Raw genomic sequence first — 6,533 nt, forward strand, 5'->3', positions numbered from 1 at the left:
CTTTCTCAATGGAGCAGGTTGCCAAGGTTTGACGTAGCGGTACAAACTGCATCACTTAGTTCTGATCCTATGAGAAAGTCCATGAGCAGCTGTTCCTAAATAAGGAAGAGCTGGAGAGGCAGGAAATTATTTAAAGAGATAGATATGCGATCCTCTGTGAACGAAAACTTCTTTCACCTTTTACTGAGACCATTAGTGTTCCAGTACATTACACAGCATCAGGAACATAAAGTCCCATCTTGTCAGTGGGTATAGTTGGGAAGTTGGAGGTCTTCATGTAACCTCCAACAAGTAATTTATTTTCTGTGTGCCTCTTGTTAATGTAGCTTGTATTTGCATAATATAAATTTTTCAGAGCAAAGTGTCTTCTTACCAAACATCCACACTTCTGCTTGGACTTAAATAATGCATTTAATGACTCGCTTGGACATCTCTGCACAGCAGAGTGGTGCAACATATTCATACCCAGGAAGGGACCGATAAGGGAGAAGTGATGAGACAGGACATCCTGCCATCTTCAGTTCTCCAAAACTGCTGCAGTCCAGTAAATTTCCCTCTTTCCCTCTGCCGTCTTTGTCACTCTTGGCAGACCTACCTCTGGCAGTGAGCCTGGCTTCGTCTGTCATGTACTTATCTTTCTTCCATCTACATCTGTTTCAGATTAATGTGGGAAGCAGTGAGAAATAATTTAGCCTTGGCCTCCTCAGATAATTGTGCAAATGTTAACAGTTCATTTGTTAGACCCTCTGTCTTTGAGAAACATTGCTCTACTGCTTCCAAGCTTTCCAATTATACTTTTAAAATTATTTTTTAGGGAAAGTAAAAAAGTTTAAACAGGAAATTAAGTAAATAGAATAGAAGAAGGTTCTTAAAAGTTCTACTCAGAACAACTGTTACAGGACAAAAGGAATGACATGAAATTATAATGGCTGTACTTTTGTCTGCTACAGAAACAAGCTTTACAGTGAAATTAACCTGGTTTAAGAGTACAGCTAATGAAGGCAAGTCCTGTGACATTTCATTGGAAGGAAATGTGTTGTTACAGAATCATAGAATGGTTAGGGTTGGAAGGGGCCTTTAAAGATCATCTAGTCCAACCCTCCTGCAAGGAGCAGGGACATCTTCAACCAGGTCATGTTGCTCAGAGCCCCATCCAACCTGGGCTTGAATGTTTCCAGGGATGGGGCATCAGTTTCACTGCAAATACAGACTTTTAATCTTCTGATCAGATAGCTGATTTACAAAAGTACTACTTAGGAGAAGAGAGTCCTAGCAAGTGCCACTTTGAATGGGGCTTTGGGGTTAGAAATGTGTGTCTGTAGGGGTACTTTTGTTACTCAGATTTATAGTCCTTATGCTCAAGTTTATGGAATGATCTAGCACCTCTGTATTTTATACATAGCATCCTGCTGAACTAATTGCAATATTGATACAATCACACCCTTACGGTTTGAGAAATTCTAAAGACATTTCTAATGATCCTTCACTGCTGTTCCTTCACTTAACACTGAAATTCTCCTTTTTCTTCCAATATGTGTTCCACACCCAGGCCCAGTAAGGTAAAGTCAACTGAAGCTGCTCTGCTTTTCCTGCTGATCTGTACCCATTCATGGTGCGATATTGAGATGTGCTATATTGAGTAACTGTTTGGTTTACATACATACCAATGTCTGCATTATCTCCAAAGTGTTTTCATCAGTAGAGGAAATGGGAAATTGTTAGCCCTGGATAGTCAATTCTGTATAAGCTTAAGTTAAACTATTTTTTATCTTTTATTCGCTGTTAGTGAGATAACATGCAGGTTACTGTAAAAATCCAGCATTTATCTATGTAATTGTGATGATGTGTCAAATGAAAAACCTTTTGTTGTAAAGTACACTTTCTACCTCATGTCACTGATGGGTCCTTTAAATCTTTGAGATTTCTTTCTTCTGGTCATCATGGAGACAGCCAGAAGGCATCCAGGCTTGTTTGTTTGTTTCAGTATTTGTAGTCTCAATTAATTCTATGTACAGGGCCAGATCTGTGGGCCAGTATGCTCCTTGTTTCTACATGTGGCCTTAGATTTAACTGTTCTCTGTCACCATTCCTGTTTCCCAGCTCTTGCACTATTTTGCAGTGCCATTTCATGTTCAGCAGAATTTAGCCAGAGTCCAGCATGAGCTGGCAGAGCCATGATCTCTAGCTCAGATGGAAGTATTTCTGTTCCTAGCATTGCTAGGAAGTTATGACAGCCTCTGAAAAATCTAACTGTTGCGCTGCTTTCAAGGACAGAGCTGGTGCTTTCAGATGACGTTCCGAGAAGACTCTGTGAAATTATATAGTTGGTGATCTCAGAACTGAGCTCTAGTGGAAAGGAACAAGTGCCAGCATTGCAAAACCACCTTCACAACCACAATTCCTGGCAGCAGGAGAAACGACTCTGTGGACAGCACAGACACTTGTTCCTTTTGGCTCTGACAAAGACGATGCCTGGGGTAGCAGAGGGCAATGGCAGTATTTGTGGTATGGCTGTTATGGAGCTGTTTCTATTTTGAGGTTAACAAAAATGGCACACTTATGGTCACAAAAAAAGGTGGACTTGCTCTGAAGTTCTGTTTTTTTCCACCTCACCCACTTCCCCAGATGTTTATCTGTATTTTTTCCAGAAATTCTGCTTTTGTTCCCGCAGTCTCACAGCTGAATAAGGAAGAGTGACCTTTTATTGGTGTTTTCCCACCTTGAGGCAGCATAATTGATATATTTCAGTTGCAGTTCATGTTTTATGTTCCCTTTTGTCCTTGTTGGATCACCACATTGTGGAAAAAAATGTATACATTATGAATGTATAATATGTATGTGTGTATAGATGTCTAGTTCATTCTGTTTCTTCCATTTCACTTAAGTAACAACTGAAGTTATAGTCAGAATTTCACAGCAAGGGTGGGGAAGTTCTGTTTCTGCCCCTAGGAGTATAAAAAATGTTAATAGACTGGGGAGCAACAGAGAAAGGATTATAGAAATAAAGTCAATTTTTAATAGGCGGTAGTTTCCAAAGGCCCAGATTTTCCTGAGCAACTTTTAGCCCGGAATGTTTTAGCTTGACTTTAATGGCAGTTTGTATGAAAGCCTGTCCTGCAGCCATCCTGGGAGAAGTGAAAAGAACAAAATGGATTGGAATAGTCTGGTGAAGATGTTTCAAGCTAATGGGCACAAATGATCTGTGCCAATATGTTGGATAGAGCCTAACATAACAAGAATGCAGGGGTGGTACAAGCCAGTTCTCGTCTTTTTTAGCTGTGTAAAATGACCTACTCGGTTTGGCTCTTGGCTAATGAAGATGTTAGGAAGTTCCATTTTGTTTTGCATCCCTGTAAATTCTGACCCATTCTAGGTATTTTATTTCCAGGGGTACAATTGGCCAGTCCTTTCCTATAACCTGGAATATTCATTCAGGCACACAAAAACAAAGCCAGGCGAAGGTGGAATGCCAAATGAGAAGCAATTGTAAATATCTCCTGAAAGGCCGGGAAATAGTGCTTCAACAGCAGTTCTGCATTTTTATAGTGTACAGGTGTTTTACTGGCAAATAAATAAAATTATTATCATGTGTTTATGCAGCATGTTTTGGAATTGTGATTTGAGTGTTTTGTGGCTAAATGAACTCTGGCTCCTTCCAGTTCTGTTAAATATTACCTCACTCCTTTTATTCTTCATGGCTTTAATCTGCCAGATGTTTATTTTTATTACAATAAAACAGGCTCAAAATTGGGCGTGCACCCAGATATTCTGAGGAATTCATCTTTCTGCCCCAGATTTTCATGAAATTCCCTTGAAATTATGGAACTATCCAGGTTCTCACTGCATGCCACTTAACACTGTTCTTTCTAAGTTTAATGCAATGATATATATTTACAGTAGTTTAGAATCTGCTTTTACATTTTAACTCAAGACAGAAAGAACCAGATAAACAAATACATTGTGGATTTTCATAAGGAGATTGAAAGCAGTGCCTGTAAGAATGTTTCCTAGTATGGCCACAGCAGTATCCAAAGACTCTTCAGCAGTACTGTTATTTATCCGCTGTTTTTCTACACAGGAGGTCAGTGTGAAGCAAGATAGATGGGAATTTCCAGCTGCACATTGCCTTTGTGGTGATTCCCTTTCTTGTTTGAAGATACAATTTCATCCTATTTTTTTTTTCCTTCTTAAAAGATTTTTCTGTTGGTTAGTCCAACAGCATTTGAGATTAAATGGAATTGTTCGAGTTAGTTTAAGATCCTGTTGATATGTTGTACTTTCTGCTGGGAGTCCTGGGAGTTTGTTTTTTTCATCCCACATACTGATCATTACCACAGCAGAACTGATTCGTATTTTTCAAACAGACCAGACTGTTTGAACAGATTCTCATGTATCGGCTTTGGGCCTTTTGCAATAAAAAGCCATGCTGTCTTTGACAAGGTATAACAAGTATTTCTTATCTGACAATATGACTTAATGCAAGCACCAGTTCTGACTTTGCCCATGTTCACCGTCCCAAACAAAAGGCAGAGTTCATGCACTGAAAAGAGATTGCATTTAAAGTGACAAAGTAAGGCTTAAATTACAATGATTTTGTAATCGTAGGAGTGAGGAACCCTGAATATGTGGTAAAGTATCAGCAAGTAAGAATACTACCTTAATATGAGAACTGATCCAATTTAATCCCATTTAGATGTCACTGTTTTGCATTTATCCATAAACATGTCCCAGCAGATGATAGTAAAACAGTATGATAGCAAAATACGTTTGCCTCCAGGTGTTTTATCTGGTACCTGGGATTTCCCTTCCCAGGTATTTCCCTTGTAAGTCTGCCTTGGGTATTGAGTAATTGCTTCCTGTGTTTAGTCATTACCTAGAATGCTCTTTCTGTGTGGGTACAGTCTCTTACCCTGAACTTCACTTGTTTATCCCTTTCCATTGTTAAGATGTTATTTACTGTGAGTGGTATGCGAGTCAAGATTTAGAATCATAGAATCATGCAACATTTCAAGTCAGAAGGGACCCATAAGTATCAAGTCCAACTCCCTGCTCCTCACAGGACTACCTAAAACTAAACCATATGACTAGGAGCATCAGCAGCATCATCCAGATGCCACCTGAACTCTAACAGGCTTAGTGCTGAGACTACTTCCCTGGGGAGCCTGTTCCAGTGACCGACCACCCTCTCAGTGAAGAACCTTTTCCTGATGTCCAGTCTGCACTTCCCCTGACACAGCTTCATTCCATTTCCTCAGTGTGATGGTCACCAGAGAGAGGAGACCAGCACCTCCCCCACCGCTGCCCCTCACTGCCCTTATTTGTATGCTTGGGATCAGTTTGTCTCAAGTTCATTTGTTTTCTTTCTACATTACTTACTGTATGTTTTCTAAAGAAACGAGCCTGTGACAAATTCTCTCAATTTCCCCATGATAATGTCTTTGCCTGTAGGCACATTCAAGAGCAAGAGGAATCACAAAGTTGTCACGTGAGTTTGGTGAAAGCAAGCAGTTGAGGACTAGAATCCAGCCTCTATTCTTGTTAGACACCAGAGAACCCACTGCACAAGTAAATGATGTTGCAAATGCTTTGCTGGTGCTTTAGGAAACATGCAATATAGAAGAATCCATTGCACAGTCAATTCTCTCTGTCTCTTGCATGCAAACAGCAATTAAAATCTTTACTCTCCTGTGCCTGCTAAGAGCTGAGCTCGTTTAACAGCAATGCTCAAGTTCCGTTAGGTCAATCACAAGATACAAATCCAAGAAAAACCAGGCTTGGTTGAACCCAGAGTTCACAGATCTTAGCCCTTGTTATCTAAACTCTTTCAGTATGCCTGCAAGGCTGTTCTCTGCAAGTAGATTTAAACAATTATAAAGCAATGGTTTTTTTTTTCAATATTCATTTGTAATCTGTTAGTTCTTAAAACCTGGTATGAGCATCATACAATCAGTGGAGCTGAAGGCGGCTGTCATAAAGAGTCATGGAAGTGTTTTTTGCTAGCAAAAAGACCAGTGACATTCTCTGAACTCATATCTCTGAACTGAAGAGAAAAAAATATCAATGCAAGTGCAAGCTTTCCTTAAGTAGGTCTTATCTGATAGCTGCTGGTGCAGAATGATGACATGTAAGCAGAAGAAGATTACAGGCAGACTCAAGCTTTCTCAAGGAACGTGTTTCCCCAGTGCTCTGGTGTTCAGAGAATGGTGGATGCAGCACAAACAATGTCCAGGGAACACGCAGTGCATAGAAGAAGGTTTACAAGACGAAACTTGGTGTTCATATGAATAGAGGAAGCAGATAGGTTTATGCAGATATGCTGTAGTGAATTGAGCCGTGTAGAAGAATTAAAATGTGAAGCAAGATAATGATTAGATTAATTCAGTTAACAAAAGCCTTTGAGTCTCAGACTTTTACAGTGGGCTTTTGAAAGTGGCCTCTAACACATTCACCCTCTTACACATTTATGTTCTTTCCAGGAACTGTGCTGAGCCAGTACCTACATCTCCAAGGCTCTGTATTAGAGACTGCTAATT

Source organism: Chlamydotis macqueenii, chromosome Z (genome assembly GCF_036417535.1).
Source record: "Chlamydotis macqueenii isolate bChlMac1 chromosome Z, bChlMac1.mat, whole genome shotgun sequence".
Classification (NCBI taxonomy): Eukaryota; Metazoa; Chordata; class Aves; order Otidiformes; family Otididae; genus Chlamydotis; species Chlamydotis macqueenii.